This window comes from Balaenoptera borealis, assembly GCF_965194805.1.
Source record: "Balaenoptera borealis genome assembly, chromosome: 11".
In the NCBI taxonomy this organism is placed as follows: domain Eukaryota; kingdom Metazoa; phylum Chordata; class Mammalia; order Artiodactyla; family Balaenopteridae; genus Balaenoptera; species Balaenoptera borealis.
The window spans coordinates 54,865,603-54,888,306 of record NC_138868.1 but is presented as its reverse complement, the minus strand read 5'-3'; the positions used below and the strand labels follow the sequence as shown (position 1 = coordinate 54,888,306).

General features: G+C 54.2%; 1 protein-coding gene and 1 long non-coding RNA gene across 8 annotated transcripts in view; one reads left to right on the top strand and one right to left on the bottom strand.

The window, feature by feature from the left end:
• LOC309605934 overlaps positions 1-21,536 on the bottom strand; it is a 25,852-nt gene extending 4,316 nt beyond the window's left edge. The window contains exons 1-5 of the long non-coding RNA XR_014231583.1: positions 20,994-21,536; positions 12,873-12,999; positions 9,494-9,630; positions 4,926-5,036; positions 1-4,768 (exon numbers count right to left, since the gene is read on the bottom strand). The exon at positions 1-4,768 is cut by the window's left edge and continues 4,316 nt beyond it. This is a non-coding gene — a long non-coding RNA (uncharacterized lncRNA). The remainder of the gene's footprint in view (positions 4,769-4,925; positions 5,037-9,493; positions 9,631-12,872; positions 13,000-20,993) is intronic.
• The window catches only part of WNT11 (Wnt family member 11), a 21,870-nt gene continuing 19,741 nt past the window's right edge, over positions 20,576-22,704 (top strand). For 2 of the 7 annotated variants that reach the window (XM_082342299.1, XM_082342298.1), the window contains exon 1: positions 20,576-20,858. The gene's annotated coding sequence lies outside the window, so the exon portion shown is untranslated. Of the gene's footprint in view, positions 20,967-21,624; positions 21,722-21,830; positions 22,035-22,121; positions 22,670-22,704 lie in introns of those variants that run through there. The other 5 variants (XM_082342293.1, XM_082342301.1, XM_082342295.1 and 2 more) reach the window with 5 other exon arrangements.

Sequence of the window (22,704 nt, the reverse complement as noted above, 5' to 3'; positions counted from 1 at the left end):
CCCCTGCCTAGCCCAGGGCTGTGGGCTGGTCTGCAGGACTTCAGTCTGGGCCCCGGCCAGCTGTGGTTGATGCTAAACGAGGCTGTGGCCTGGACACTGGACACACACCCAGGACTTCACCTCCTCTGCCCAGGTCCTCCATGCCCCCAGAAACCCTTTCTTCATGAACAGTCCACACTCGCTTCAGACCCCGCAAGGGCTCCCCGCTGATTTGGGAATGCCAGCGGAGCTCTTTGCCTACCATTCTCAGCCCTATGAAGCCTGACTTCTCCCCACCTCACCTCTCAACAGGCCCTCCTCACCCCACCTTGAATACTCCAGGCCATGGCTCCATTTGAAGCTTCCCCTTTTATCAAGGATGCCCCCAGCTTCCTGTAACTTCCCAGCCTTGCCTTTCTGCTCCAGCAGGACCTCCTCGAGGCAGACCCAAGCTGGGTCAGGGCCTCACCCGGTGCCCCAGCTCCTGCACTCCCTGTCACCCTAGTTGCCTGACCCCTGCACACATCTGTGTCTCTACCAGCAGGGGTGGGAAGGGGGCTCCTGAGGAAGGGCAGTGGCCATGTCAGCACAGGGCCAGGCGCAGATGACCTGTGGAGAAGCGTTTACTGAATGAGTGGGATTTTGTCTCTTTCTCTAAAAACTGGAACTAAAGAAAAATGTGACAACAGTTCCAAGCCTGGTGTGAGTCACAGGCTCATTTGTCCTCTCAATTGGCACAAATGCTTCTCAGCCACAAAACTTCTGAGGGGGATTCTCTGGCCTCTCTGCCAGAGCTGGGTGCATCTCCCCAGAGTTTTCAGAGAGGAAAGAGGCAAGGGTGTATGTGTGTTTGGGGGGAGGGGGTTGTCTCCATACCTGCTGAGCCAGGAGGTGGGGTATTAGACTCATGAAGTCTGAAGGCCACTCCTCCAGACAAATCTGGGCTGCTAACCGGACTCTCTGAGTTGATGGTGTGATATAAATATTTCAGCCCCACTAGCTATTCTCGCCCTACTCTGGGGAAGACTCAAGACTTCACAGATGCGGGGATGTGATTGATACCATGCGCTCAACAGCAGCTGGAGAAGCAGGGAATCTTGGAGATTCTTGGCCCTCAGAACAGAAGGGAAGGGGCAGGGAGAGAGGGAGGAGGGAAGAGGGCAGCCTCCTTCACCCGCATTTATCCTTTTCCTTCAGCACACAGCCCCGTGGGGGAACTGGGGGAGGCACGCAGAGCAATAAGCTGATTCCTAAGGTGCTCTGTCCAGCCAGAGTGCTGGGGCTCCAGAGAGAAGAGGATGAGCAGGGAGGGGATGGAGGGGAGCGCACGGAGCTGGAGGTGAGACGGAGGCGGGGCTGGGGAGAATGAAAAACCAGCCTGTTGGTGGTTTCTTCTTTTTTTAAGAGCCACAAGCTGAGATCAAAGGTGATATTTTTACAGCAACTGAAATAGAAAACCACTGGGCGCACAGTGGGAGGTGAGCGGCCGGAACACAGGCCCTTTCATGCAGCCTGTGGCCACAGCAAGCACGCTGCCCTCTGCTGTGGGCCATGGGGCTTGGGGGACAGTGTGGCCCCGGTCTTCCCTACTCTGGTTTGAGAAAGAAGTGAAAGAGATGAGTTGCAGCCTGCGGTTCTGGGAGAGGAGAGGAACAGCAGTGAGCATCATGGTGAGTAGTCTGTCACTTTCCAAGACCACGCTTGTCACTTTTGCCGTGGGTGTCAGAGTTGTGCCAGGCCCTGTTTCATCCTCACAGAGCTCAGTGAGGAAGGATTATTGGTACCCCTGTTTTACAGAGGAGGAAACCAAGGCTGCAGGGGAAAATGATTTGGTCAAGTCCCACAGGGAGATGGGAGCAGATTCAGGACCAGAACCCCGGGGCTCCTGGTCCAGCACCCTTTCTGCTCCCTGTAATCATCACTCACTCACTCACACGCTGACTTACTTATTGAGCCTCTGCACTGAGGGTCCTAGCTGATGGGGGCCATGCTCAGGTCTGCTAGAGCACTGGTTCTCAGAGGGGGAGAGCAGCCGTATCAGCCTCACCTGGGAACATGGTAGAAATGCATTCTCAGGTCCCAACCCAGACTTACTGAACCAGAGACTCTGGGGGTAGACCCAGCCCTCCACATTTTAATGAACTTTCCAGGTGATTCTGTTGAACCCTGAATTTGAGAATCACTGCATTGCCTCACCTCAGTTTCTACCTCTGTGTTTCAGGGAAAATCTCAACACCCGTCTCACAAGGTTGAGCTCAGTATCAGCTAACACGTGTGCCGGGTGTGTGTTCTGTGCCAGGCATTCTTCTAAGCCCTCTACAGATATTAACTCATTTCATTTGACAACTCCTTAAGATAGGAACTAATACTATCCTCATTTCACAGATGAGGAAATGAAGGCACAGACAGGTAAAGTAACTCGCCCAGGGTCACACAGCTAGAATCCAAGCTCTTACCAGTTACCCAACAGAAAGCCCCCAGCAGAGGGTCTGGCGCCCAGAATGTGTTCCAGGAGTGGCTAAGGATGTGATGATGGCAATTAGTATTACCTCACCTGAGTTTGAGATGATGATCCCCATTTTGTAAATATGAAATCTAATGCCCTGTCAAGATCGAGGAGTGAGTCAGCTGCAAAGGCAGCTTCAGTATCTGGAACCCCAGTGCAGCCCACAGGTCCTCACCATTCATGCAGTTTTGAGACCATAATATACCACCTTGGTCTTCTGGAAACATCTCAGTTTGCTGTAGGGACGAGTGTAGACTCTGACAGAGGTGAGCTGAAAACCTCATTTGGCCATTCAGAGGCTGTGTGACCTTGGACAAATTGCCTCACCTCTCTGATCTTTAGATCACCTTTTCTCATTGTAAAGTGGATGATGACAGTCCTGACCTTACAGGGTTCCTGCGAGGGTTGGAGAAGATGACATTTGTGCTCAGCCCGCAGCATTCACAGGGTTGGCCATCAACAAGCAGCTTGCCCGCCTCCCTTCCCATCCCTGCTGCTACCTCAGGGGAAAGACCAGCTCTGGACCCAGAAAAGCTTTGAAAGAAAAAGATATAAATTCCCCAACAATCAAAATGCCTTTGTCCTCCAGCCTCCCTGCTCTTTTCCAGACTTCCTTGAAATAGACACCCCGGCCAGGGTTTCTGGGGTGAAACACTGGCACCTGCTGCTTCCAAGTTGGGAGTTAAGTACCCTGTGAAGGGAAGAGGAGGTGATCTCTCTGAGCCACCACCACTGGCCGGTGTTCTTAATCAGCGCGAGCATCTCAGCATCCGCCTTCCGTGAGCAGTTTGGCCTGGACATCTGAAGCTCGTTAGCTGCCTGCTCCCAGGGGGCTGACCCCGCTTGGAGAGAATTATCCCAGACAGAGCCACAGAGGATGGAGCAAACGAAGACCAGGTGAGGTGTGGCCACAGAAGGCGGGGGAGCATAGTCTCCGGAGCTGCCTCTGGGGACCTGTGGAGAACAGAGGAGGCTGGGAAAAAGCACCAGGCTTGCACCCAGCTCCAGCCCAGCCACGGGCTCCCAGATTATGCAAACTGGAGATGGGGGTGGGAGGGGGTCCTTTCCCTCTTTGGGCTTCAGTTTCCCCATGCCTCCATTGGAAGAGGGGTAAGCAAGGTGCACACTGAAGGCCTTCCAGCCCTGACATTGCGGGGTCCCAGGCTGACCTAGAATTCCCAGCCTCTGAGGTTTAGCCCACTGCTGGTGGGAGGTAAGTGACAGGTGGTGGGTGGGGACATAATTCAGAGACTGGAGAGCCATGATCCCTCCCTGGCCTGGACATCAGAGGGGAGCTGGGATGGGAAGAACAGAAAGTGATCCCACATTTCAGAACAGTCAGCCAGGTGCCCATGGGTGGCAGAGATGGTGTGAGCCGAGCCTCAGAGAGACAAGGGCTCCAGCTGGGCAGGTGGCCGGGATCAAAGCACCCTTCCCTTTGTGGACCCACCACTCCACCCAGCTGTCCAGACAGGCCACAGCTAACTTTCACTTAGCAATTTTTATTAACTCCTTATTTTATACCAGGCAGTGTTCTAAACACTACACAGGTCCCAGGTGACTGACCAGCCTGGAGTCTGGCCCTCGTCTGGCTGTCCTGACATTGACCTTTCTCAAGACACCCAGAGAGGTCAGACAGCTGGCCCTAACCATGTCATGTGAGATCGCTGCCTCCTCCCAACACTATTATAACTGACACCAGGCCATCTCCCTTTCTACTGACAGGAGCACTCTTGTCCCCTCCCCGGTCTGCTTCCCTCCTGGGAGCCAGGTCTCTGGGGAGCCATTGCCTGGTGGACCTGGAACCCAAGCAGAGGGCGAGGAGGGCTGGGGCAGAGGGCAGTTCACGCAGACCTTGGTGTGAAGCCTGACGAACCGTCTCCACTCGGAGCCGAGGGGCCCTCTGTGGGGATGGGATGGGCATGGCCTTCAGATAACTCCTACCTCCTGGACCGTGCTGGATGGGCGCACGGCTAAAGTGAGCTTCTCTGAACCTTGGCTTTTCTCTGGATGCCTCACTCCTGGGTTGCTGCGTTCTTCCTTTGGACAGGTGAAGAGCTCTGATGACCAGGCCGGAGAGCTGTGTCCTGAGCCAGGGAGCCTTTGGATTCATTTACTTCTCATGGGGCAACCTTATTCCCAGCATTTCCAAGACCAGCCCAGACAGAGGTGGGGGACCGCCCAAGTTCACACAGTCGGTCAGGACTGAGGTGACCCTGGGTTTCCAGACCATTCCCAACTAAATAGTTTCTCATTTTCAAATATGAAAAATGAATTCTAGAACTGCAGAAAAATTAGAAAATTACAGATAAGGAAAAGCAAAATTGAATATATCTTTGGTTTGTCTCTCGGAGAAACTTCCACCACCCTTCCCCATCCCTTCTCTCCCCCCGGCGTCTCAGCCGCACTCCCCCACCCCCAGCCATAATCAATACCTCACCTCCTTTTGCCAGCAGCTGTTCCCTGAGGACTAAGCCTTGACAGCAGATCCTGGAAGACAGCCTTAGACCGGATTCTGGAAAGGCCTGGTGTCTCTTCCGCCCAAACGGAACTGTTTAAGTGCAGATATAGTCGGAAATACTCCCAGCCAGGAATCCAGAGCCTGTATCCAGCCCTGCCTGGCTTGTAGATCGACTCTGTGACCTTGGGCCAGTCCCTGCCCTCTCAGTTTCTTCTGCTGTAAAATGAAGACTTGGACTTGACCGAGCAGTTTCCCCACAGTCTCAGTCTGTCGGCTGCTCTTGGGCAAGGACCATGCCCTCTCCTCATAGCATTTAGAATCAGAGGACAGGGTTCGAGCTCCCCTAGTGATGGGCAAGGCCAGCACTCCCCAGCTGTGTGACTGGGAGCAGGACACCACACCACTCTGTGTGTCCCAGGGCTGCCGCGGATACCACGAGAGGTGGACCTCAAAGACCTCTGAACGGCACAGAGCGAGAAGCTGCACTGGGCTGTTACTGGAGTGTGTCCCCTGCCTGCCCAGTGCCTGGCTCCCTCCGGCCTCCATCCTGGTTCAGGGGGTCTGGCCCAGGCTTGTAGACGGAGCCACTGCCTGCCCTCGGGCTCACACAGCTCTGGCAAGAGGACTGTGTGGACCCAGGGCCCAGCCTACCAGGTGAAGTGTCAGTAACGATGCCCACAGGGCCTCAGGGCCCATGACGTCATGGACAGCAGTCTCCTATGTTGAAACTCACAGAGCTAAATCCATTTTAAAATATAGCACTGCCTTTTTCTTTTCTTTCTTTTTCCATTTTGGCTAAGGCATGGAATGTGAAAGCTGCTAAATTACTGCAGGAAGATGTAGAGGCTGGGTTCATAGGCTGACTCAGCTTTCTGGGGTCCTAAAAACAATGGGAAACCTGGTAAGTCTAGCCCCTGCTTCCTCATGCCCACCTTGACCCTAATCCAGGCTCCCCTGACAGGAAGGGGTGAGAAGGACAATAGTGACCCTCCCAGATGACCTCTCTGGACCTCAGAGGACCTCTCTGGACCTCAGCTTGCCATTTGTTATAGACTGGAGGTTTGTGTCCACCCCCCGCCAAATTCCTATGTTGAAAACCTACCCCCAAGTGTGATGGTATCTGGGGGTGGGGACTTTGGGAGTTAATTAGGGTTAGATGAGGACATGAGAGCAGAGCCCTCACAACGGGATTAGTGTCTTTATAAGAAGAGGAAGAGAGACCAGTTCCATCTCTCTCTCTCTCTCTCTCTCTCTCTCTCTCTCTCTCTCTCTCTCTCTCTTTCTCCCGCCGAGTTCACAGCGAGGTCATGTGAACACACAGTGAGATGGCAGCCATCTGCAAGCTGGGAAGAGGGCTTGCACCAAGAACGGATCAGCCAGCACCTTGATCTTGGACTTCCCAGCCTCCAGAACTGTGAGAAATAAATGCCTGTTGTTTAAGCCACCCGATCTATGGTATTTTGTTAGAGCAACCTGAGGTGGATGAAGACACATCTATGAAACAAGCATAATAACCCCTCCCCTGACTATTGCTGCTAAGAATTAAATGCAATAAGAGCTAACCATTCATTGTGTCATACAGTCGCTCAACCAATATTTGTGAAACAGCTTCTAGGTAACAGGCACTATTCTGCAAGCTGGGGTAGAGCAGTGAGCAGACAAAATCCCTGCCCTCACAGAGCTGACATTCTAGTAGGGAAGACAGACAGTAACCAGATAACGAAATGAAGGATACAGTTTGTCGGATAGATGGAGATAAGTGCTATGGAGGGAATGTCCACCTGGAAGGAGGCTAGACTTCCAGCAGGGAGGGGCGAGCCTGTTTGCACTTTTCAGTAGGGTGGTCAGGGTGGGCCTCCGTGAGAAGGGGGCCTTTGGGGAGGGCTGAAGGAAGTTAAAGGAGACAGTGTGGTCGCTTGGGAGAAGGCATCCCCAGCTATGAAAGGACACTGGCTATTGTAGGAAGCAAGGTACCAGTTGGAAATGATTTCTAGGTGTGTCTTCTGCCCCTCAAAAGCCCTCAGCTCTATCCTGGGCACAGGCAGGCTCTCAAGGGTCAAGGGCATAACTACAGATGGTCTAGTCTCATCTTAACTGTTAGCCTCAACTTAATGGGCTAAACAGCTCTTTCATGTCAGTCACCAGAGAACACTGGAGGCCCCCATAGAGAGCTCAGACATGCAGTAGACTGGGTGTCAGGAGGCCTGGCTCTGCCGCTGGCTGACGATGTGACATTAGATAAGGCACTGCCCCCTCTGGACCTCAGTTTCCCTGTCTTTAAAATAAGATGGCTGGGGACTTCCTTGGTGGCCCAGTGGCTAAGACTCCATGCTCCCAGTGCAGGGGGCCCGGGTTCGATCCCTGGTCGGGAACTAGATCCCACATGCCATAACTAAGAGTTCGCATGCTGCAACTAAAGATGCTGCGTGCCGCAATGAAGATCCTGCGTGCCACAACTAAGACCGGCACAGCCAAAATAAACAAATAAATATTTTAAAAAAAGAAAAGATTCCTGGTGGTAGCCAGGGGCTGAGGGGAGGAGAAAGGGAGGCATGAATGCTATTGGGTATGGGGTTTCTTTTTGGGGTGGTGAAAATATTGTTGAATTAGATAGTAGTGATGATTGCACAACTTTGTGAACATACTAAAACCACTGAATGGTACACTAAAAAAAAAAACTAAAAACTAAAAAAAACAGGTGGTTGGTTGGACAAGATGACCTCTAAAAGAAGAGACACTAACATTTTTTGTGCCTATGGTACCCTGAGGTCTGGACTCAGCATTTGCATATTATCTCATGATCTCTAAGGTTCCTCCCAGTTCAGACTTTCTGTGATCCACCACAGTGATATTCACATTGCCATCACTCATCAGAAAGTCCAACTTGAGCCCCTCGTCCAGGTCCAAAACTACGGTAGAAACTGGGGAAGAGACAAGAAAGGAATGAATCTCTCCCTGAAGGAGCTCAGAGCCTGTGGAAGAAATCAGAAGTGCCCACTGTGCCCAAGAAGTTCTTTTCTTTAGGACTAGCTCCTTCCTTTCCTTTCCTTGGATAGGAAAGAACTCCCAAATACAAGGGGGACACACAACCATGTGGCCATACAGGGGGCCCTGGGAGTTGCTTTATTAATTTACACACTGGGGCCTTTGGCTGGGTGTTCAGGATACAACAGTGGGCAAGTCAGACCCAATCCCTCAGTTTCGCCTTCCTAGTGCAAGTCCTTAGGAAGGGAGACAGACTTTAAAATGATCAAACACGCAATTATGAATTTCTTGGATTATTGTACTTGTGATTGGAGCCGTGGAGGAAAAGCACATAATGTATTGGACTGCTCACCAAGGGCACTGGTGTGGCTTGAGCTGGGTTCTGGGGGCAAGTAGGAACAATGAAGAGGCGTGGAGACGGGCGTGGTGTGGGGCGGGCTGTTCCCGACAATGCCGAGGCCCTAATTGTCTGCAGAGGAAGGCCGGGGAGGAGGCGCAGAGAGCTGGGGGCGGCTGCAGCAGGAGCAGGCCAGGCCCGACCACGCAGGGCCTTAGAGGCCGGAGGCCACCAGTATCTATTTGTGTCCATTGTCCCCACTCACTTCGGAGTGTCCCTGCTCGAACAATAATCTACGAAGCCACCTTATTTATCGGTCACATTACGGAGTTTGTCCCAAGATCAACCAGTGTTCAGGAAGCCCTGGTCATTGCTCCCACCTCCAGGCCTGCTGCTTTGCGCATCAGGAGCAAGGGCCTGCCAGCCCATGCGGCTGCAGCGGTTATTTGAGCTGGATGGTGTGTGAAGGGCCCTGCTTGGCAGCCCCTGGCCATCCGGCCCCGCTGCCCTCCTCCCGGGCAGACCCCATGCTGCCCCCATGCCAGCCTCCCCCTCTGCAGTATCTTGAGGTGAGAGCTTTGCCAGTTCTCAGGCCAAGCAGGGTTCTTGGCTCCAGGTTCCGTGAGCCGCTTTCCAGCCGTCCCCACCCTCGGCTACTCCTCGAGGACCCGCTTCAGGCCTCGGCTGCGGCCTCACGCTCTTTCCACTCTTGATTTTTATTTTTGCCTCTCTTTATTTTCCTCTCAGTGTGACTCTCTCCTACTGCTGGGCCTCTCCTTCTCTTTTTCTCTCCCTTCTCCAGGGTAGCCTGGCATTGCCAGAAAAGCCTGTGCTTCAGGACGGATGGAATGAGGTGCAAGTCCTAGCTCTGTCACCTGCTGGCTGTGTGGTCCTGGGCAAATGCATCCTTCTCTGAGCCAGTTTCAGGTTCTATGAAATGGACATGCTCCTCCTAACTCCTGCTTCTCTGGGTGGTTGTGAGCTGAGATGAAGTTCATCAGAGTCCCTCCTGGAAGCAGTAGGTGCTCAGCAAATGGTAGTTTCCTCTTACTTTCCTTTTGCACTTTCTCCTCCCTGACCTTCTGCATATTTTGCTCACTTAACCACAAAGCAAGAAACCAAAGCCCTCCCGCTGGACCCCAATCACCTTGCTCTCCTAGCACAACCCCACCAAACCCGGACTGGAATGGAGCCAAGAGCCTCACGACACGTGCAGCCTGCTCACCTCTAGCCCTGTGGCTGGGAAGTGTGGCTGGGTGTCACGGCTGGGCCTCTCGGCCATAGTGCTCTCGAGGGGGGACACGGGAGGCGTCTTCTGAGCTATGCTGTGATGCAGGCACCAGACTCTCGTTTTTTCACCAACTGAAAGACAGGCATCCTTTCAACATTCACCCCCACCAAGCCCCCAAGGCCTACAGACTTCTCACGGTTCTCCACATCACACCCTGCACTTTCCAGCCTCCAAGCCATTGCTTATGCCCCTGACCCCGCCTGCAACACCCTTCTGCCCCCTCCCTCTCATGTGGGGACTTACACCAGCTCTGGGGCTGAAACATGACACAGGGGGAAACCAAGGCTGAGGAACATCCAGATGTTGGTATTTTTTACAACAAGAATAATACAGTGTAACACTGTTTATTAAAAGACACATAAAATAGCTTGCCTGGGGTTCCAGTGGATCTGGAATTGAAACCCAGGTCTGCAGCAGTCCAAATTTCCCACTTGTTCTTCTCCCTCTGCCACACTACCTGTCACATAGTTGTGACTATGTGGACCCTCCTGTAACTTATTTCCTAGATGTCACTTAAAAGGTAATTGTGTAAATAAACCCATACATTTACGGTCAATTGAGTTTTGACAAGGGAGCCAAGACAATTCAATGGAGAAAGAATAGTCTTTTTAATAAGTAATGCTGGGACAACTAGATATCCACATGCAAATGCATGAAGTTGCACCCCTACCTCATACCATTTACAAAGATTAACTCAAAATGGATCAAAGATCTAAATGTGAGAGCTAAAGCTAGAAAACTCTTAGAAGAATACACAGGTGTAAATCTCCGTGGCCTTGGATAAGACAGTGATTTCTTAGATATGACACCAAAAGCACAAGCAACCAAAGGGAAAAAAAATAGAGAAATTGTATTTCATAAAAATGACAAACTTTGTACTTCAAAGGACACTATCAAGAAAGGGAAAAGACAACCCACATAATGAGAGCAAATATTTGCAAGTACTGTATCTGGTAAGGATGTAGTATCCAGTATGTATTAAAACTCCTACAACTCAACAATAAAAAAACAGATAACCCAATTTTTTAAATGGGCAAAAGATTTGAATAAACATTTCTCCAAAGCAGATATACAAGTGGCCAATAAGCACATTAAAAGATGCTCAATATCATTAGTCATTAGGGAAATTCAAATCACAGCCACAATGAGATACCACTTCACACCCACTAGGATGGACAAAAATAAAAAAAATAGAAAACAGCAAGTGCTGGCAAGGATGTGGAGAAATTGGAACCTTCACACATTGCTGGTAGAAATGTAAAATGGTGCAGCCACTGTGGAAAACAGTTTGGCAATTCCCCAAAAGTCATATAGAGTTACATATGATCCAGCAATTGAACTCTTATACACACACACACACACACACACACACACACAAATTGAAAGCATATATTTCATACAAAACTTGTACATGAATATGCACAGCAGCATTATTTATAATAGCCAAAAAGTAGAAACAACCCAAATCTCCATTAACTGATGAATGGATAAACAGAATGGGGTATATCCATACAATGGAATACTATCCATTTTAAGAAGAAGTGAAGCACTGATACATGCTACAACATGGATGAACTTGAACTTGAAATGTCCAAAAATCCATAGGAAATTAGCAGTTGCTAGGGGCTGAGGTGGTAGATGGAATGGGGACTGATAGGTATAGGATTTCTTTTGGGGGTGATGGAAATGTTCTGAAATTAGAAAGTGGCGATGGTTGGACAAATCTGTGAATATAGTAAAAACCACTGAACTGTACACTTTAAAAGAGTGAATGTATGGTATGTGAATTATACCTCAAATTTTTTTCTTAAAGAAAAAGTAGTTGAGTAGATCTGTAGGGGATCTTGCAGAACATTGTACCCAACATCTACCCCCGACCCTGTGTTAAAGATGGGAAAATTATGGCCCAGAGAGGGAAAGGATCACAGAGCAAATTTGAGACAGAGCAGGGATAGAACCCAGAACTATACCCACCCAGCTCCCTGGCCAGACTGTTAGTTCCTGGAGGACAAGAAACTTTATTCATCCTGTACCTCCTGTAGCAGCAGCACAGGACTCTGCGGCACATTGCAGGGCTGATAGTCAGGACGGCTCCAGATGCAAGAGTCTAAATAGAGACCCGAATCCAATGAGCCTAAGGAACATGGATTCACTGGCCCACATAACTGGGAGGGACAAGGGAGTGCCAGGGACTCAACTGACCTCCCCACGCCCCTGCCTGCTTCTTCTCTTCCTCCCTCCTTCTCATCTCCTTCACAGGGCAGGGAATAGGGCTGCTGGCTGCTGGAGGCTCTGAGGATCACACCTTTAGAGCTTGCATTCCAAAGGGGATCAAATTGCAGTCCCCCAGAACCCATGGACGCAAGCTGAGGGAGACAGCTCTGTTTGGTCCAGTTGGGTCATATTATGTGGATCAGAAGATGGAATTCTCCAAAAGGTCAGGCCTTCTAGCAGAGGCCTGGGCTCTGTGACCCGTAGCCCCACCAAAACCTCAGAAAGTTGGGGCTAGAAGGGAAGGGGTGCTTTTACCATGAGAAGTGGGATGGGGGCTGGGCAGGCAAAAACTCAGCCACCCTCTCCCCTAGGGGCCACTGTGGGATAATCTAAGAGCCAGGGAAGAAGGCAATCACAGTTTTTAGATGCAGAGTATCGTGAGGTGCAAGTCCCAGCTTTTCACTTTCTGGCTGTGTCCAGGTAGGCAAGTGACAGTCCTCCCACCCCCAGCCCCCAGCCTCTGTTTTCTGAACTACAAAGGGAGAACAGTAATTCCCAGTCCAGAGAATTATTGATATAAATATTTGAGGTAAGAAGCATAGAGTGATCGCCCAGAGCCTGGCACACTGTAGGGGCTGCACTAAGGCCTGTTACTACCATCATTATTGATGCTTTGGGTGGGTTGATATTTAGCCTCTGGTCAGAAGCTGGGGATTCTGAGAAAATGCTTCAGATAATAGGGGCTTCCCAAGGTCCAGATCCCTGGCCCAGAGCTGAGGGTGTGGCATGAGACGGACCACTCCTCCTTGGGTAAGGATTGCCCTGTGGGGCATGACTCAGGGTCATGCCAGTGCTGCCCCAATCTGCTGGTGACCTTGGCCTGTTGACCTGCCCTTTCTCAGCTTAGTGTCCCCTGAATCAGACAGCGCTGCTATGGGTGACTGCTCAGGGTTCTTCCCCACCTAAGCCTACTATGAACTCAACAAGTGTCACCTCCTGAAGTGGCCTACATCCCCATTTTGTAAAGGGATCAAGCAGCCTTTGCTGCAGAGTTGGGGTCTGCTGCGTGCAAGGCCCAGTGCAGGGCACAGGGACTCACAGATGACTCTAACCGGGCCTTGTGCTCAAGACGCCTGCAGCCTGCTGGGCGAATGGACATGGTCACTGACTCCCTGTGTCACCTTGGGCAAGTCACGACCCCGCTCCGGAGCTCCCTTTTGCCCCATCTGTAAGAGAAGGAGTTAACCGTGAGGACGACAGCCTGTGGCCAGGCCCCCCCGATCTGGTCCCAAAGAGGTGGCTGGGTAGCCCATCCCCCATACCTTAGCCTCAAATCTAGTGACATCATCCCCAACCCTCTCCGTTTCCCCGGCAACTGGGGTGCTGGCCGAGGCTCCCCCGGGGCCCAGACCGTCTGGATTTCCTTACGCATAACTGTACCTCGTCCACATTTTCACAATTAAATTGTCAGTTTGGGTTAAGTGTTGTCTGCTGACAGCTGTCAACCTCTCTCTGGCTCCCCTCACTCTTCCCCCAGAGCAGGTAAGTGAGAATGTCTTGCCCAGCCAGTCCCTCCGTGCTGTGGAAAGAGGCTAGGATGCAGTGGGAAGCAGAAGGTCTGGGTTCCAGCCCAGCTCTGCCATACATTTGCTGTGTGCTCTTGGGCAAGTCACTTCCCCTCTCTGGGCCTAGGTTTCCCCACCTTAAAATAGGGCTAATCATCTCTGCCCAGCTTTCTTCCCTCCCCTCCCAAGGCAGTTGCAAGTCTCAAAGCAGCCCATAATTGTGGCAGGGCTTAGAAAACTGTAAAGCCCAGCTGGGAGGCTAAGGATGGTTCATACAATGAGCAAGCAGACCTTGAAAGGGACTTCTCTGAGTCCCCAGCAGATAAATGGGTAAGATTAGTCCCCTATCTGGTCTGCCCTGCATCCCTCTGGTTGCAGATCTGGCTTGGGTCTCCTCCTCTGGCCTCCCTCACAGCCTGTTCCTAGACTGAAAAGGCAGAAAAGGCGCTCTTCCCAATAGAGCCTAACCCCAAAGATGCAAGAGTAGAGGTGCCAGGCCAGAGGGTCAAGGGCCTTGTGTCCTGTGACGGGTGTGCCCACACTGAGTGGCCAGGCTCTCCCTCCCCACGATGGGCCTAAGCCACTGCCACCCTCACCCCAACTTTCCCCTCTCAGCTCCCAGGAGCTCTCTCTCCCCTCCCCTCCCCTCCCGATCCTCCCCCAGAGCAGCCCAGATTGAATCCCACACCTGACCTCACCCTCCCAGCTCCAGACCTCCTCCAGGCCCCCTTGGCAAAGCCCATGCCCTTTAGCCCAGCATTCGGGGCCCTCCCGGGCATGCGCCTGTCTCCTCCCCAGGCATTTTTCCCTCCTGTCGCCCTTGATGCCAGCAGCACAGAGCTCCCCCTCCCCCCCATTTACCCTTCCCTGAAACCAAACTTCTCCCTCTTGTCTTTGCTCAAGCTGTTCCTGCTGCTGAGAAGGCCCTCCCCCATCCCCGGCCACCTGACAATTCCTCCCCCACCTGCACATTATTTATATAGACATGAATGTTAAGTACAGATCAGCTCCCATCTGGAACTGTTTATGTACCTGGCAGAAAAGGAACTAACCTTTATCAAGGACTGATTACATACAGAGCATTTTACATATATCATCTCCTTAAGCTCCACAGCAACCCTAGGTGGTAAATTTCACTACTCCGATTTTCCAGATGAGAAAACTGAGGCTCAGAGACAGGAATCCTCTTTTCCAAGGCCATACAGAGGTGGGGTAGGGGTCAAAACCCCAAACTGTAGGCTCCCAGAACCCATGCTTGTTTTAGGCCCTGGTGGAAACACTTCCCTCAAGGTTACAGTTGTGGCCAGGGTCCCATGTACATGAAAATACTTGCTATTAAGGGAGGTTGTGCTGCTTTGCAAATTCCAGGGACCATTGTGAAGTACCCAAGCCTGTCATGTAGAAGAGGGGACCCAGGGAGAGAGCCAGGGCCGTGGGAGGAGTCATAGATCTCTCCCCTAGATGAAGGAGGACCTTCTCCCAGGCAGAGTCATCTCATAATGGAAGAGGCTGCCCTGGAGGGAGGGAGCTCCCTTCCCTGGGGGTATGCAAGCAGAGGCTGAGTGAGGGATTCACTCCACTCATTCCTTTGGCGATTTTGGAAGAACCAGTGTTCACTGGCCGTGATGGAGTACCAGGGATGCAGCATGGGCGAGACAGAGCTGGTGGCTGACTGATGCTGCTCCCAGAGCAGTGGAGACACTTACAGAGGCTGCGGTGGCCAGAATTCAGGGATCTAAGAGGGTGAGTGGCCCAACTCTGAGATTCTGAAGTCACCTTAGACAAATGCATATTTTCCATCTTTTCACTATATGAGCCCGGCTGCTTAAGTTATCTCTTGCTACATAACAAACCATGTCAAAATTTAGTGGCCAAAAAGAACAATTGATTGATTCTCCTGATTCTATGGGCTGACAGGGCAGATCTGCCCATCTCACTGTGGGCTCCCTTGTGAGGCTGCACTTGGCTGGTGGGTCAGCCAGGCCTGGGTTCTGCCGGGCCGGCTGGGCCCTCTCCACGTGGCGTCAGGGCCTCTCTCTGCATTTATAGCCCAGCCTGGGCTTCTGGGGGTGGCTGAGCTGGGCTCCATGGGGGTGAGAGCAGAAGCTGCAGGGCCCCTGAAGCCTGGGCTCCAGAACATGCACAGCGTCACTTCTGTCACATGCCACATCGACTCAAGGAGATCAGCAAGTTATGAGACCAGCCCAGATCAAGGGGTGGAGAAATAGCCTTCACCTCTGCATGGAGTCACATTTCAAAGGGGGTGTGTGTGTCCTGGGATGAGAGGAATTGGTGTCGTTCAAAACCTACCTCACTGGCATGTCCAGGAAGAGTTCGGACCAGTGACAATGCATGGCTTATGGGCTGGGTGTCAGGAGACCCAATCTTTCTTGTCTCCTGCACCAGCGACAGAGTGATGTGAGACAAATGGCTGTCCTCTCTCAGCCTCAGCTTCTCTCTATGTGCCACGGGGGCACTGAGTGTGGTGGGTCTCTGGCCCTATGGGTGTGCAGGGTGAGACCCAAGTGCAGAAACACTGACTTATACTCATACCAAAGACGGGGATGCCCAACTGGAGAAGACACTGCCAACCTAGACACAGGTGCCCTGGTGCCCACTGCTTCCCATTCCTCTCATTCTGGGGGCAGCACTGTCCCCGCCATTCCCAGGGCCCCTCCCATGGCGACAGCAGCTGTTGATCAAGGGGAGGCACGTGATTCAAGCCAGCCAATCAGCCACCTTCCCTGGGACTGATACAGAGGCCCAGGGAGACAGAAGCTCTCATTTGCCTGGAATAAGGAACTAGGGCTGTTGGCAGCTACATAGCAGGGGGAAGGTATGAGGCCCACATCACCTCAAAGAGAGCAGCGAGAGTTAGAAATGAGTTGCAGAGAGCACGTTGTGGGCATGGGGGTGGCCCACTGTTCCCGGGGAGTACAGCTCCCCCTTCAGATCCCCAGCACCCCAATTTCTCCTCCAGGGGCACGAACCAATCGGTTTCTCTTAGGTTGAAGCTGGTTGCGGTTGGTTTCTCTCTTGGAGTTGAAAGAGGCCTGAGAAACACAAACACTGTCTCCTGAGCAGCCGCCACCGCGAATAAACAATGGAGAGTTGGAAGCGGCCTTTCAGAAGTAACACGGTCAGTAGATGTGACGGGTGGTGTGCTGTTACCTGCACCCAGGATAGAAACCTGCCGCCTGACCCTGGCCACCCCCAAGCCTGCTCCCTGGGCCTTGTAAAAGAACAACCCCTCCCTCGAGGTGACTGAGGAGGAGGAGGATATCCTCTCCCGAGCAGTGGGCACAGGCTCAGGGGCCCACAGGCCTGTGTTTGCAGACCTGGCATAAATGACTGGACAGGCCTGGGCTCAGACTGCTCAGCCGAGCAATGCCTGCCTCGCCTACAGGTGCAGAACTGCCCGTCACACGGTAGGTGTGCGATGTTATCTCCCAGGAACCTTGGGAGGGAGTGGTTTAATGGTTTTCCCATTTTGCAGATGAGGAAACCAAGGATCACGGAGGCTGAGTGACTTGTCCAGGGTCACACCACAGTAAGTGCAGGAGGAAAATCGAGAGCCAGGCCAGGTGTCTGATGACACGCCTGTTACTATTTGATCCCCCTCCCCTGCTTGCCTGGAGGCTATGGCCTCACAGGGCTTGCCGACCCCTGGAGCAGGGGACCCCTGGGCTGGGCTACTCTGCCCAGTCCCACCGTTCACCTGCTTTCCCAGGAAGGCCTTTCTAAAATATACCCTGTTGCTGGAAACAGCACCCTTTGGTCTCTTGTTTCTACCATGTTCACAGTTCATCCTAAAACACAGGTAAGAGTCAGGGGAACCAAGACGTGGGTTCTGGAGCTGAAAAAGCCCTTGGAGGCTATCTAGTTCAACCCCCTCACTTACAGTTGGGGTGACAGGCTCAGAGAGGGCAAAATAATTACCTGCTGTCACACAGCCAACCCCTGATGGGGCTAAGGACTGTAACCAGGTCACCCATTCCCCCATCCAGGGCTCCTGGAAATAGCCGATTTGCTCCCACCCATCTCCACCAGGGCCTTGGCCCCAAGGGAGGGAAGCTGAGGTGGGTGGAGGGGTCAATAGAGGTCAGCATGGGAAATGGGAGTGTGGCTTCCCCTACTGCCATGTCCCTTCCTGGGTGCCCCCCTGGGTGGGGTGTGCACAGGGGTGGGTGGGGGGTGGAAAGGTGTGTACCAATGGCAGACAGACAGGGGCTGAGAAGCCTGCTGACAGGAAGCCCCCAGCACATCTGGGCGATCAGATGACCAGACTCACCGGGGTAACTGAGGAGAAGGAAACTGTATTAACATCTACAGCAGCTGCAGCCAAGAGCTGGCCCACCCTGCCCACCTCAGAGCTTCCTACCCTCTGAAGGGGAGCTCATGCCCAGGCGGCCAGCACGGGCCTGACACACAGTGGCCCTTGAGGAGGCTCCTGACAGGAGGAGGCAGGAGGAAGAAGAAGGGGGGAAGATCAGTTGGTTCTAAAGATGAGAAAAATCCTTCTCCCAAGTGTCTCAGAGAATCCCAGAATGTCTGAGGTGGTAAAGTACTCCCCCTTGTGCAAGTGGGGAGACTGGGGTGCAGGGAGGAGCAGACCCTTGCCCAGGTCTCCCTCGACTCTCAATTCAAGGTTTTGCCACCACTTCCTCAGGCCCACCCCTCTCCCCCACCTCCCCATCCAGGGCAGGGGTCCCAGTCCTAGCTGATGCCTGGATCTTGAGTCACAAGACACAGCTGAGTAGCTGGGAGGGTCCCAGAGGGCTCAGGGCTGGGCTTCAGGAGACCCGGGATCTTCTCCTGGCCTGCCTCAACTCCTTTCCAGAAAATGCAGTCACTATCCTCCTGCCATCTGTTTCAATGGGGGCCACCAGCTATAGTGCACTCTGAGCCCTAGAGATCTGGGTTCAAATATTAGCTCCAACCCTTGCCAGCACCTCCGTTTTTTGTTTTTTGTTTTTACATTTTATTTATTTATTTATTTATTTTTGGCTGTGTTGGGTCTTCATTTCTGTGCGAGGGCTTTCTCTAGTTCTGGCAAGCGGGGGCCACTCTTCACCACGGTGCGTGGGCCTCTCACTATCGTGGCCTCTCTTGTTGCGGAGCACAGGCTCCAGATGCGCAGGCTCAGTAGTTGTGGCTCACGGGCCTAGTCGCTCCGCGGCATGTGGGATCTTCCCAGACCAGGGCTCGAACCCGCTTCCCCTGCATTAGCAGGCAGATTCTCAACCACTGTGCCACCAGGGAAGCCCAGCACCTCCGTTTTGAGCCTCAACTTCTACATCTATGAAATGGGGTACTAATCCCCATCTTGGAGAATATAGCGGATTTGATGGGACTGTAGTCTTCCCATTTTAGAGATGAGGAAACTAAGGTTCAGGGAGTTTAAGCAACTTGCTCAAGATCACACAGCTAAAAATAAAATTGGGCACAATCAACAGTGGAACCCAAGTCTACGTGACTCCAAATTGCTTTCCGTACCTACTCTAGCTGGGAGCCAGAAGATTTCTGGCTGAAAGACTGCTTATGCAAATATTTGGAAGCAACCGATTTAGCTCTGAAATGAGCAAAGGGCTAGACCCAGAGGACAATGCATCCCAACTGGACAGAAGTCACCTGGAACGGCTCTGACTGTGGTGGCCAGAGTGCCTTGGAATGGGAGAGCTAAGGACACTCTTTTGACCCTCGTCGGTAGCCTCTTAGGTGGAGCAGCAGTGTTTCCCACACCCCACCCAAAGCCCCACTACCTTCCCATGGCATTTATAATGGGATTGACTCCAGTGCTCTGGAAGAAGAGATGAGGGTGTCCCAGCATGTGTTCTCAAGGACATTTCTGCGACTATAAGCAGGAGTATACGTGCACTGGTGTTGCTTGGAAGCTGTGTGTGTCCTCACTGTGTGCATGGAAACAGGTGTGTTTGTGCATGAACTGGATGGGGAAAGTCTGCATGTTCAGCCTCATCTAGAAGATGTGTATGGCCATTTAACTTGTATGTGCATGTGGGCATGTGGTATGTCCAAGTACCTCCTGAATGTGTTTGTGACCATTTGCGGGGTGGTAAGTCCCAGTCCTGTGTGCAGGGGGGACTGGCTGCTTGGCACTGGCATGGCTGAGAGCCTGCAGTGGGTTCTGTGGGCTCAGATGTGTGTGATGTATGTGAAGGCATCTGTAGCCAGGTTAGGACAGCCTACGGGTGCCACTTCACAGGCGGCTGCAAAGGACAGGGAAAAGAGTTAGCGTGTTTTGGGGGGACTTGAAAGAAGCCTCTTTTCATTAAATCTGTTTTCCCTTCTGCTAATGAACTAGATTATTCTTGGGATTGAGGCCCCTGGGGTGGGGTGTGGGGAAGACAGAAGTCAAGGAAACCACAGCACCTGACCCAGCAGTTAGAAACGGGAGGGGAGTATTGTCAGCCAGGAAGGGCCAAGGTGGGCGTGGGAGGTGTGGGCACTCAACCGGTCCCAGGCAAGTTGCCCCAGAAACACAGCCCCAGCCCCAGCCCCAGGCTAGGTCTACACCCCACAAGAAGCACCTTAATGTGCTTTAGCTTCTGAAACCCAGTCCTCAGCTGGTGGTCCCCTAGGGACCCGGACAAGGTGCCCAGAAGACTCCCCAACGGTCATCCCATAGATGGGACACCTCCCTCCTTGGTGCCTAAGGTTTAGAGCCGCCTCACAGCACAGAGCCCTCGCACCTCCTTTCTTTGCTGAGAGTTCCCAGAATTGGAACCAGAGGTCTGGAGAGGTGACCCGGCGAAGGTCGGACTGGGACGCCAAGGCAGCTCTCGGGACGCACAATGCTTATAGTAACCGAGCTGCAAGACCAACACCTAGTGATGCCCGGGCTCCAGAATGAGACCTAAGGCCGACTTCCCTCTGAGCTGTGGCTTCCTCCTCTGTCGAACTAGACGGGGTTGAGGATCCTCGCGGGGCTTGCCGCGAGGTTTAGAAACCTTCCCCACCTGGGCCCCCGAGCGCCCCAGGGGCGCAGTAGGCTCACAGCCCGCACGCTCAGTACACACCAGCTATAGTTATAGTTAGTAAGTCTCCTCTTTGTAGCTCAACAGGGTGCGACGTCCTCTCGTGCCGCTGGCGCCGCGGGTGCGTGGCATCCGCGGGGACCCCGCCCCCGGCCCCCGCTCGAGGCCGGAGCCACCCGGTGGGGTTTCGGCGCGCTGACGTGGGCGGATCAAAGCAGCTGCCCGTGCCTTATAAAGCAGTTCGGGCGGCCAGCACCAGAGACCGTGCCGGGTGAGGCGGAGAGCTCCGGCGAGCGGGCGAGCGCAGGCCCCGGGAGCCGAGCGCCCTCCAGAGCAGCCTGAGTGTGCGCCCCAGTCCCCGCGGGACCCCAGCAGGCCTCTGTCCGCCGGGATCCCGGGCGTCCTTCTCTGGCAGCTCGCGAAGAGGACGCCCCCGCCGCCTGCCCAGCCCGTAGAGCTCCCGGGTCCTCTGGGGGCTGCGCTCGCCGCTCCCCCGCCCGCCCGGCCAGGCGAGCGCCCCAGGAGGTGAGCAGTGGCCGCGGGCAGCGGGCGGGCTCTCAGCGGGGACCTGCCAGGGCGCGGGGCTCGCGAGTCCGAGGGGGAAGGCGTGACCCCGTTGGGCAACCGCTCCCGGTAAGCAAAGCAAGAGCTTCTCCATACCTCTCCTCCGCGGCTCTCGCAGGCATTCCCCTCACCGAGCGCAGGCGCCGGGGGCTGGGGGCGCGGGCTTTAAGCGGATGAGCGGTGGAGGTGGGCTGTGCAGTTCCCGCGGCCCGCCTCGAGCCTTCCCGGCCCTGTTCCCCCCGATTCGACCCTCTCCCTCCCAGTCAGCCCACGGATGAGGTCATGCCCGAGCCACCCCGGGGGTGGGGGACTTGGATCCTGTGGCAGAGGGTGTGTGTGGCGGGGCAGGAGAGGGCGGCAAAAGGCAGAGAACTACGGCAGCTCTTACTAAATTGGGGAACCAGGGCGGACGCCTCGCTTTGAGACCTGCTCCCAGAAGCGGCGGGATAAGGGGGAGAACCGAGAGTTTGTTTACAGACCTGAGCTCCAGGCTGGGGGTTGGGGAGGAGGAAAGTCCTGTCCCGGCCCCGAGGCACATCTGGAGCAGCCCCGAACATCTGGCTGAGCTCGCGCACGAGTCTCACACCTCCCAACTCTCGGAGCTGAGGTGCCTCCATGACCCTCACAGTCCTTAGGGGCTCGGGGTCGGGCCCAGAGGGGATAGTGGGAGGTGCCCCGAGTTACCCCACCCCACCCTTCCCACTTCCAAAATAACCCGTCTCGCGGGCCACCGGCGCATCGTCCGCAGCCCAGCAGACACATCTCAAAAGACTCGCGGCCAGGGTCAAAGCCGGGTTGCGGCCCCGCCTCGCTTGGCGTCGCAGGTAATCTTGAAGCAGTTGCTCGGCGTCACCGGTTCTCCGGGTCGGCTCTGCGAGCCGCGCACCCGGAGGCTTCAGGGCCGACGCGCGGCGGCGGTGCCGGCTCCCGGCCCAGCGCAGGCTCATCCGGGAAGGGGAAGCTCGGCGTGTCTCCGCCGGCTTTGCCTCAGAAGGGCAGCCGCCCTGGCAGCGGGGTTTCCAGGGCCTTCCAGAGCCCAAGTCTTACAACCACCTGTTAGAGCCAGGCCGTGGCTACTGCGCTCGCGGTGCCCAGAGTGTGCACCAGAGGTTTCCTCTCTCGCCCGCTGCAAGCGAGGTAGCTTGAACTTTATCCCCAGCGGGGGGAGGAAGGGACCGCTTTTCTCTCCAAAGACACTGTGGTTTGACGCGGGCCCACTACGCGCCTGACCCCAAGGGAGGTTCCGAGCCGGGCCTGAAGCAAGGGGTCGGGCAGTTCGGGACTGACCACGGCAAGTGGATGTCTTATAGAGAGACCAGAATTGAGAGGGCACTTACTTTACACCTCATACAGTCCCCAGAGGGGGACATGGGGGTCCAGGAAGAGGAGGGGATTTGCCCAAGGTCCCAGGGCGCGGGAGGCTGCGGCGTATCCCACCGCGAACCCCGGTTTAGCGCCCCCTGGCGGGCCGGGGGCTCAGGGAGGCGAGTGCTCCCTGACCCGCGAGGCGCAGGCTGAGGGTGACCCAGCGGGCCGCGCGGCTGTCCTAGACGCTCTGACACTGGACAGGAATAACCTGTCAGAACCCAGAGGCCCGGGCCAGGAGCCGCCTCCCCCAGCGACGTGGTGGGACAGCGAAAGGAGAAGCCCAGGACTACCGGGGCCGCTCCGAAAGAGCCGGGAGTAGCTTGGACGCCTGGGTCCCCGTGCGCCGTGACCCGAGCGGCCCCTCCTCTCTCTGGGCGAGTTGGGCTGGACACGGATCCCCTGCTGTGAGTCCGAGCTCTCCTCTCTCCGAGTGCAGCCC